Below are 11,665 nucleotides of genomic sequence, written 5' to 3'. Positions count from 1 at the left end.
TAAATGTCAGTTTCTTCAACTGAAGGCAAGGTGCTAAGCCCAACACCATAATCTGCTCTACACTAAACTTTACATTTTACACAATGCAAGCAGGCAAGTGCTGTTTTCCTAGAAACTGCCAAATCACACTCGTCCATTGGACTGCAAGTCAGAGAGGCATGAGTCATCACTCCAGAGAGTACAAGCCTCTACACTCTCCAGAGTCCAGTGGTGGTGTGCTTTACACCATTGCATCTCAAGCTTCTAATTGCCCTTGGTGATGTAAATGCAGCTGCTCACCCATGGTAACACACTCTATGAAGCTGCCTATTCACTGCTCTGGAGCTAATGTGAAGGCTACATGAAGTTTGGACGTCTGTAGATGTTGAGCTGTCGGTTGCATAAGACATTTCTATTTGCAAAAATTACAGTCAATGTTGTAAGTGGTATCATGATAGCACAATGAAATTATGTGATGCATTTTTGCTTCTGATGTCTACACTGATCCCTCAAATCTATGAAACTGTGGTAATTTTACTCAGTTATCATACTAAGACAATGTCTTCTTTCTAATTTGATGTACCGTAAAATATTTAAATATGGGAATACAAAAATGCAATTACTGGGTAACAAATTAAAAAAGTACCATAGAAAAGCAAAATGATTAATGTCTTGGAAGCTTTGCTACCAAACATATATCACTTGCTTAGAAATCGTAACTCCAGTTTTATTTACTTTCATTTCTGTTTTACACTATTTGCAACTTTATGACTGTTGGTGTAACTGTGCAGCATTTTGGTCAACCATTTTTAAACGTACTACAAAAATAAATTTGACATTGCTAAGATTCAAAAGGTTGAGTTATTTTGCCTGTAAAGGTTTGGGTGTTCCATTTTCTGACTAATATCTATTCTGAGCCCACGTTCTCTGAAATCCCCAAACCGTCTCAATTAACACGGAGGAAGTAACATCCTCACTCGGTATCTAGGCGATGTTTAGTTCCCGCAGCCAACTATAAACACCGAACCCTCATGCTGTCAGCGCCGTTGTGTGTTTAGACATCTGCTTCGACCGCAGTGCTGCACTGATCGTCAGTATCATGTGGCTGCAGGCTGGAGTTACATCTGCGCTTCCAAATAAATGTTGTCTGTTGCCACATTTGGATCTCATTGTATGGAGTGTTTAGCGGTTGCGGTGGTGAAAGACCTATCCTCTCTTGTTGTTATCAAATTTGTACGAGGTGGTTAGCATGAGCCTGCGTGCAGTGCAGGGTGAAAGATTTAGTCATGTGTTTTCTGAAAGATAAAAGCACATAAGTTTGACTTACAAGAATTTCCCCTCGCACAGCTTGCACTGAGGTTAAAATTGTTCTGTAAACACTGTATTTTTTTAGGTCGTGTTGTAAATCTTCGGGGCCTGTCTGTTTAAAGCACTGTTTTGATTAGTCGAGACTTGATATTTGTTCCTCCATCAAACACCTTATTCATGTGGTTATGTGTTGGAGATCTGCAGTAGGAGCCTTCCTGAAAAAATGGCGGCGTGATTTTTCAGATTTTCTGAATTTCTTGATCATTTTCATTGCAGAAAGACAACTTGTAAAGTTAAATGAACACCTTCCTAGTTAATAACACACATACAGTTTCTCCAACTCAAACATACGAGAATGCAAACATTATTCCATACATGAGTTTGGAGTTCCCACTTGAAGAGTCATGTTTTTGGACTTTGGGACGAAGTCAGAGTACCTGGAGAGAACACAGGCATCCTCGAGGAGTATGGAGTTTCATACTCTTATGAAGTTTGCTCTTTAGTTTAAGGATATATCTGATTTGCGTGTTTTTTCCCCCGTTGTTTTTGACAATTATACAACATACTACAACATAGTCAGTGTGTTGCGGGTGTCCTGTGAGTCACAGTGGGTCAAAATTGTACAAGAAATGAGACCTCAAAGATACAACTTTTGAGTAGCATCCATTTTTAATTTTTAATAAAAGACTGGTGGTGAAAATTTATTTCTACTCTTTTATATAATTAATGGAAACGTCCTTGCAGTCATTATCACAGCCAAAGCCTTCTTTTAATAGCTGGCCAGTTTTTCACATGGCATTTTTATTTTATTTATTTTTTTTATAATTCAACTTTTATCCTACAAAACATGCTCTGTCCTTGCAGTGCAATGCATTTGTACCAGCAGCAGACATGCATAATACTGACACATACAGTATTATAAAACACATACAGAGTTTTATTCACTGCGGCTAAATGGCTCAATCTTTGTCTTGTCTGATTACGAAAACTTTTCTCCATGAGATAATTTGAGTCAAACTTCAGTCAAGCTTAAAGGTATCAATGTCCAATTTGATGTTTATACTGGTGATCCAGTATCTTCCAGTTTAAGACAAGCATGAGTCTTAATGTGGCCCATGAGTGTTTCCCTGAATATCCTGACTATCTTACATTTGTAAGATGTAAGATAGTCCATCTATCTTTCACCATCTGACAGTTTTGGTCAGATGGTTAAAACTCAGTGTTCTTACAGCCAACGGTCCCAAACATGCATCAAAATGTACAGCGTATTTATTCAAATATTTATTCAAAGTCTAATTTACTCTTGTTTACCTTTGCTGTGTCTGAGTGTACATACACTGAAGCCAACTTGTGAGAACAGAAACTTTCTTAAGCACTATAAAGCACCCCTTGACTTTTAGTGCTCATATAAGCAATAATCATTAATTTACCTAATGGCAGGAGATTTTCAGTAACCTGAGTCAGTCAGAAACAATACCATGCAAAATCCCTTTTTTATATCTATTCAGTTCAGGACCTGGAGCTTAATAGCAAGATTTAGGCTGATCTATCTAGGTTAATCTATATGGAGCTAAATCAATACCGGGGGTTTCTGCAGGGGATCACTTCCTTGAGGGGGAGGCCAGCCACTGAACATGACACCACGGGACGAGCATGCCTAATCCACGTTTGAACTCTGAGGGAGTGTAGGCCTCTCTCCTCTGAACATGACAACCACATGCTTCCCGACCCTCCGAGGCCGACTCAAACACAGTCGCTAATGATCACATGGAAGACGGGAGTAGCCATGACTCTACCAGGCAGGCCTCTGTTTTCTACCACACCGATCAGCCAAGCCCTGGCAGCCCCTCTCTCTGAGATACAAGAGATGCTTTGCATGCACTCCCACACTTCCAGGTGTTTAGCTCATTAAGGCTGCTGGCCATTAGAGGCACAACGGCACTTGCTTAACGGCTATAAGCTGAGCCGTTGTGCTCAGATCACACCTCCGCAGCTGTAAAGGGCAGCAGGGGAGGGGTGGCAGCCGGAGAGGCATGCGCGAGGAGGGACTGGGCCAGAAACGCCCGCTTTGTTCTTTGGGGGCTCTGGTTACCCCCAGCGCTCCCCCACCCACTGCCCACTGCGACATTCAATACAGCAACTGTAAATTGTACATTAAGCGTGCAAAATCACAGATGCACATGTCACAGCAGTGTCATAAAGTGAATTTACTTAGTTTCACTTTAGCACGCACCTTAACGCTTTAAGTCTCTGTAGGGGGTGGATATTAGGTGGGCACGGCAGACAAAATTACAGCAATTAATTCAGATAATGGTCCCCCAAAAAGTGCACTTCGGGTTTAATGTGCACACCTGGTGCAGTTCGCTTTTATACCAACAGACCTTTCTGCCAACTTGTTTTTTTTTTTTTTTTTTTTTTTTTGAATTGGACATAATTTATTTTTTTAATTTTTTTATAATATTCAGGTTTTTCTGCAAGGTTTCAGTGTGTGTTAATGAGAATATTTACGACATCCAAGAGAATAAATTTATCTTAGGAACATATAAACAACAGCAGAAATATAACGAATGCATGTCCAAAATAAACAGTGAAAGAAACAGCATGCTAAACTGAGCGCACAGACTAACTTACAAACAATAATGTACTGTATTGTTTGTAAATAAAGTACATTTAAATAGACAGTTTTTATTCGAAGTGAACTTCATGGAAAACATTTGTAATAGTTCCCGTACCCTAAGAAGACAATTTTCATATATCCATGAGTCTATAGAAAAATAAACAAATCCTCAGTGTGGTTATGTGTCCAAAATCTGATGGACTTTTTTTCTTTTTTTTTTTTAGCTGGTTTAAGCAATTTCAAAGATGTCAAATTGAAAATATATACTTACCAACCACTTTATTAAGTATAAATTGCTAATTCTGTGTTGGACTTTTTGCCCTCAGAATGGATTTCCTTGGTGGCATGGATCCAACGAGGTGTTGGAAACACACTTCAGATTTTTTTTTTTTTTGCCTGAAAATTCACAATACATACAGCAAGTAAGTAAAGATAATTTATAAAGGACTTTTCACAGACACAGTCACCAAGTGATGTACAACATAAATCAGGTTAACCAATTCCACCACATCCTAAAGCTGCTCTGTCTGATTCAGAGTTAGTGACTGTAGAGGATTACAGCAAACGGAGTGGGAAGTCCAAGGATCCACTTTAGGTTTAGATAAGTTTTGTGACAGGATGCACTATTCTACTGGAAATAGTGGCCATAAAATGAACGGTCATAGAGGTTTTGGTGCTGGCTGCAGTGTTTGAATAATGCTCAATAATTACTAAGTATCACCTGCACCATTACTCCACCCCCACCAGCCTGAGTCTGTCCTTCTGCTTTCATGTTGGGTAGGGTTTTATGTTGTTTATGTGAAATTCTAACTTGTCATCTCAATGTCGCAGCTGAACTCTAAATAGAAACGGTAAACTTTTTTTCTAATCTCCAATTATCCAGTTTTGGTGAGTTTGTTTGAACTGTAGCCTGCGATTCTCGTTCTGAGTGGAAAGGAGTCGCCCCAGTGCGGTCTTCTACGGCTGAAGCCCATTTGCTTCACGATTCAATTTGTTGCCAATTTGGACATGGCATTCCGTATACATTGGAACAAAAGAAATTTTTACCTTCTGCTATTTTAAACAACTATCCCCATCATCCTCTGACATCAAGTGCTTACTTTAGTAACCAAGTAATCCATTGATTGATCTGATGATTAACTGAGTAATCAAATAAAAAGTTTTAATAAAATAAAATATTAGTAAATTCTGCCAGAACAGCAGTATTGATAACGGATAAACATTGGCCCAAATTTTCATATCTGTGCATCTCAAACAATTACTTTTCTCTAGCTTAAAAAAATTCACCTGTAACTAAAATACCGCTACGATGCGCTTCGCTACCCATTTGTTTTGACCAGATGGTAGTAAATTTATTTTCCGGTTCGTCTGTAAAGCTACACAGACGAACCTGATTCGTAGCTTGCTCTGTTCCGTCTTTCTGCTCCATCTGTATTCACAAACCCGTCGCGCACTTCGCTCTGAACCAATCACAGCGGCTCTGGGAGAAAGGCTGTTGTATTATTTTGTGTTATTATTTTGTGTTCCATGCATCGCCCCAATGCTGGTTGCACGAAAAAAGATGAAAACCCGGCCATATCCAGTGAAAAGAGGTCGTTCGGTCACTCATGTGTTGTGATAATAGGACTTGGCTCTTGTCAAGTCCAAGTTGTCAGTGAGTCGTTTCAGCTCTACATACACATCCTGTTTGTTTCTCCTTCTGGTTTGAACTTCAGTATGTTGTCTCCTCTATTTCATTACAGGAGAGTTGGCCCACCTTAAATGTAACTTCAATGAGTGAACTGAAACTTTTACTATGCTTCAAAGTAAAAACATTTTAAACGGCACTAATATTGCCCTATTTAACAACTCTTTATGACAGAGAAAGGCGTTTTAATGATATTAAACTGAATCATCATTTTAAAGTCGCATGCACCAAAGAAGAACAAGTTTTCCCCCTTGGTGTGGACAAAGCATTTGGTCCACCTGTTAACGTATTATCCCTGCAATAAAACTTAAGAGGATTCAGAAATCCATTAAAGTTTCAGCTGTAAACAGCAGCTGACTGAGAACCATAAATGTTGCTTTTACCTTTTCACAACAGTTTTTTTGTTTTATGTTTTTAATACAAAACCAATGCGTTAGCTGTGGCAGGAAAAATTGAGAATATGTTAATCCACAGTATGAAATTATATGTACAGAAATATAAAATGCAACAACAGCAAAGAAAAAAAGCATCAATCTTGAGAAAATGTGGCCGCTTTCTATGGATAAAAGATAAATATGACTAATTCACTTCCCCAAGCCCCTGCAGTTCCTAAAGCAATGGCTAAATAAATTTTGCAGAGCACCCTGCCAGAGTATCACCCGTCTCGAAGGGGTGAGGGAAAGCCAACATTAGGTCTGGTGGCTTGTAAAGTGAGATGGGAAGTTTAATTGATCTAAAAGAATTTAATGTGGCGTAGTGAATCGCAGCAGACAGCATGGATTTATTTCTCAGCCCAGGAGAACCGAACATAATATTGCCGGAGTTTTATAGCAGAAGGGGATTCTTTTTAATTATGGCCACAAAAATGATTTACTTTCTGCTGGGTAAAAACCACAATTTAATGACAACTCCAAACGCCCGTTTTAATTCCATGTCCTGCAGAAGAAGTGTAAGACAATTCACTTAAACTCAACGGTTTAGACTTTTTTCTTCCTTTTTTTTTTTTAAGAAAAAAAATACACCCAATTTTCAAGTAGTAATGAAAGCCACCTTTCTTGCAGTAAAAAAAAGAAAAACATTTTTGGCAATGACCCATTTCATACATTACAAATGAATTTTCACATCTGAAATGTATCACTTAATACTTAAGTCTCTCCAGCACGGACTTCCATAAAAGTAAAAAATAAAAAAAAAATAGGAACTCTGCAATGTGTTAGAGATTTTGAACGTAAAACCAAGATTACCACACAGCCACAGGGAAATGGATTCAGCAGAATCCCCACAGGATGTGTAGTGGCCAAGTCAAACATGAGCACAGATATTTACCAATATGTTCAGGATACTGTGGCCACATAGAGAAAAGAGACGCACACAACGCATAACAGATGGGTATGAAAAGTTTTTCACATTTTTCTTTTATGTGCAACACATAGATACTGCTTGATGTTTAAGTTGAGAACATGTAAAGTGCATCACCCTCAAATATGAATTATTCCAGGCCAGAAAATCTGAAAAAAGGAAGCTTTTGTTAAAAATTTACGTACTGGATTTATTTTTTTTTATCCGACTTTTTTTTAAACTTGTGTTGAAAAGAAACGAAAAAATTACAAGTTAAATTTTCTAACATGAAAAAGCATTTCACACAAAATATTTTTATGAAGAGACATTTTTTAACCCTCAGCAATATTTTAAAAGGTTTCCTGAACCTTTTGTAATCTGATATCAGAAGAAAACAAACTCAACAATCCTAAAAAAAAAAAAAAAAACTTGTCATATTCCTGATTATGAAATCTAGAACTATGCTTTTGTGTTCCCGATTTGCACAAACCCTTGACATCATATATGGAGATATTAACAGAAGTGAAACAACAAATAATGAGTCGGGCGTGTTTGGTTTTGTTCACTGTTTATTTCAAACCAAAACAGAAAAGCAAAGACCAAAACCTCTGAACATGAATGTAATCTTAACTTAATCAAAACATGACAAGAATGAGGAAGACATTGTCTTTCTTTATAATATGCATTTCGTGGTGTTTTGACAGCAACCTTTAAAAACCAGAGCTATTACATTAGCACTTTATATCTTTATGATGTAGAGCACTTTGAACTGCTTTGTCGCTGAAATGTGCTATGCAAATACCATTTGATTTGATGATTTGATTTGATCTAGCATCACTTTTTCTGGCTTAAGAAAACCTGATTCGCTCAACATGATGTTTCACGTCCATCTAGTCAAGTCTAGTTGTACGTTTCAGCAACAAGGCAGTTCAAAGTTCTGAACACAATAAAAAAATTAAAAAAAAACATGTATCAATTAATTATGAAACAAGCAACAAACTCTACATTTTCTCAAATGCCACCATCAAGAATAATCAACAAAAATACATATGAAATATATTGATCAATGTTCCAGTCATTAATAAAAAGGCCACTCTAAACATGTGGGCTTTAGTCTTGGTTTAAAGGAACAAACTCAGTGTTTTAGATGTTTTGGATTTTTCTGTAAGTTTGTTGTAAGTCTGGTGCTTCTCCGTGTTTGGTTCTGGGGATGAAGAGCAGAGTTTGACCAGAAGACCTGAGAGGTCTGGAAGGTTGATACAGTGACAAAAGGTCTTTAATGTATTATAGTGCTGAGCCGTTCAGTGACTTATAAACTAACAACAGTATTTTAGAGTCTACTCTCTGAGCTACAGGGAGCCATGAAGGGACTTTAGAACTGAGGTGATGTGCTCCATCTTCCTGGTTTTAGTGAGAACGCGAGCAGCAGCGTTCTGGATCAGCTGTCTGACTTTTTAGGCAAACCTGTAAAAACAGTTACAGTATTCAATGTGACTAAAGATACATTTTCTTAGATCAATGGTCCTCAAATCCAGGCATGACGGATCGGTTTCCTGCGAATTTTACATGCATCTCTCCTTTGACAAAGGAGTCAAAAAATTAAGTCATTAACAGAACTCTGGAGAACTTGACTGAGGATATTTGAGAAACCCTGCTCTAGGTCTTGCTTGGACATTAGTCTGTTAGTCCTAGAAATGTTGTGTTAGTCCGAGAAACAAGGCTGATGGGGCGATGCTACCCAAGAAATCTCAGCTTGATTTCACTGTTACAATGCAGCCACAACATTAGTTTACAGTTTCCCATTTGTAATTATCTCAGTCTAGTGTCCATTCATTTAACCACATATTCACATATATTTTAAAATTTCATTCAGATATGTTTAGATATTTAAAAAAAATATGCAGATTCATAATAGAAGAATAGTTGCTTTCCCTGGGAATTAGTTACTTTTACAATATGCTAACTCCATTATTAACTCAATTACTTTTCTGATAAAGTAACTAGTAACTAATTACTTTTTAAGAGTAACTTGCCCAACGCTCACTATTTCTCACAATTTTATTACATTCGAATCTCAACAGGATGCATAGTCTTGGTTCTCTCTCCTACTACACTGAAGCCCAAGTGAATCATAAGGTTAAGCAGTTGGGAAAGCCATTATATTACAGCTTTGTTTTGGTTGAGCTTGGTGTAAAGCTAAAAATGAACATAAGTGACAAGTGGCTGATGTGTATAAGAATGATACCAAGCATAATCTAAAGCTTTACCAATGCTTTTGTTGATTTAGCTTAGCCATCCTGGGAAAAATAATACCACGGCTCAGCAGAATGTATTTACATTACAGTAGGGTGCACCGGATAAGGAGGATTGAGTCAGGAAAAAGTATGATGTATTATAAAAGATGTGATTCTTCTCCAAAGGAAAAAAAAAAAAAAAAAGGTTCCACTGCAACTTCCCATTGGAAGGATTTTTCAGACAGACACAAGCTCATGGGAGGAAACCAAGCACTTGTTAAAACGTACCAAACCTGGCTCAGTCCTCACCTAGACCTGGCCATCCATCAGAGTGACTGGACTGAATTTACAGTGTGACCTGATCGGTCATCATTTATAACTTTTACTGGCCCTAAGTGGAGGCAATCACGAGCTGGTGTTTGTGTAAGAGGAAACCTCCACCTGTGAGGGTCTCCCATTAACATAAACCTAACTTGGAGGGAGATATGTCATCTGTCGGCATACTCTGGGGGCCGGAGTTGGGCCTGAAAGAATTCTGCAAGGAGGACTTTTCCTTCTCAAATGAGCTGTGGTGTTTCTTTAAACAAAATAGATCAATGACTAATGTCAGTGTGTGTTACTTTGGATTCCAGGAATTTCTCAGAACTGCGACTTTTAAGCCTCGGGAGAACGATAAAAAAACAGAGATGAGTATCTGAATTTCCATATCTTGGCATTTCATTTCAAGGCAACAGAAGACAGTTCAAAGAAACTGAGTGACTGAGCAAAAAAGCAACCACGTGTGTCAAAACAGATCCCGGTGCTGTCTTATCTTGTTGATCAGAGAAAGATCTAAAAGTAAAGTTGAACAGTTGTTGATCAAACTGGATAATGAGACCACACTAATGAAGAAAACCCTGCAGCTACAGTCGCCTTAGGGGGCACAGGCACTGCGTGGCTTTGAAAGGCTGCCGAAACTGGCTTCTGTTCAAGCTTCCTTTGGACGCTCCATTGAACTTGATCACCCAGCAAATAAATGTTCAACCAAAGAGATGGACATAAAGAGGACAGATTAAGAGGACTAGCAAAGAGAGACGAAAGTAATATAACAAAATATGGGCTAGATGTGTGAAAATGTTTACACAGGATCATGACTTTCTCCGTTAACAATGTTTTTGTTAAGCACAGTTCATGTTTGGGTTATGGTGATAATGTTTCATCATTGGAAAATGGGGAAAAGACAAAAACAGAGCGAGAACCACAGCATCTGATGAAAATATGTTTGGCCCAGCACCATATCCCTGATTTGGATGCTCATCAGTTAAGCAAATGTGATCAAACTCCAGCAGTGAAGCACGACGCTGTGTGCGCCCACGCAACCACCTCTCGAGCACGAGACATATTTTGCAAAACAGGACTCCGAGAGATGTGCGAGAGTTGAAAAAGAGGGTTTCAAAATTAGGCATAGCAGAGTTAACCTGAGGATTTAATTTACTTCCTGGTCAAATCACAACCACATGCTGATGATACTCATAACTTTCCAAAAACACACATTCTTTTTCATTTGTTTCCCATGTCAGTCTGGACATTATAAATGGTTGTGTACTTGCTGGGAATCTTATGCGAGTCATAACTATTGTTATTGCTATTATGTCATCTTAAAAAGAAAGATTCATAAAAACTCTTGTGTAACTAAAATTAGGTGTATGTCAGCTACGTCCAAAATTACATTAGTTCCTCATTTTGTCTCTTTTTTTACATGTTTTTGTCCATGTTTGAATCTTGTATAAAATGACTGAATACAAGAAGATTATGTCGGGTCTAAGACATTGTCGGATGAATTGGGGGCTCCGCGGCTTGGTAGAGGTGCAATGTGATGCTCAACAACTTCTCTGTGCAAATTCGTACATTAACGTGCACAGACAAATCTATGCACACGTTATCTGTACAAATGGAAGCAAGTACAATCACACAAATACATCCACATATGTGTATGTAAAAGCTGCAACCTTTCTAGTGGTGTGACTGCTGGTGCAGTAGGAACATAATTTTTGTGTCATCTTTATTACTACTAATCCTGTTATTATCCTCTTTTATATTATCATGTTTCTCTCTTTACAATTGTTTGCAGCCTCTTCAATTTGAATTCTGACATTGCATGTTTAGTCATATATTTTAAAAAATTAACTGGAATATCCCCCCCGCCCCCCTTTTCATAAAGCAATTCTGCTACAGGAAGTGTAGAGCAACATAGATCCACCATACAGTTTGCCTTTGCTGCCAGAACAGGGCACTTGGGACAAAAAATGAACGGAATTAGTACAAAACCTATGTCTTACAATAACTTCATTGTAATATCTTCGACTAGTTGCATTGTGTTCAGATCAAATGTCTCTTTTTGGCTGTGACATAAATAAACATACCAAAAACAACCTTAACCATCAAAGTCAAAGCGTGGGAATACCAACCAAAAGCTGGCAAGTACACAGCTGACAAATAAATAGCATTCCCTACCTCAACGCT

Source organism: Poecilia mexicana, unplaced genomic scaffold (assembly GCF_051168715.1).
Source record: "Poecilia mexicana isolate PSO_F unplaced genomic scaffold, ASM5116871v1 scaffold_7, whole genome shotgun sequence".
NCBI lineage: Eukaryota > Metazoa > Chordata > Actinopteri > Cyprinodontiformes > Poeciliidae > Poecilia > Poecilia mexicana.
The sequence above is the reverse complement of the archived record's forward strand: the minus strand, read 5'-3'. Positions refer to the sequence as shown.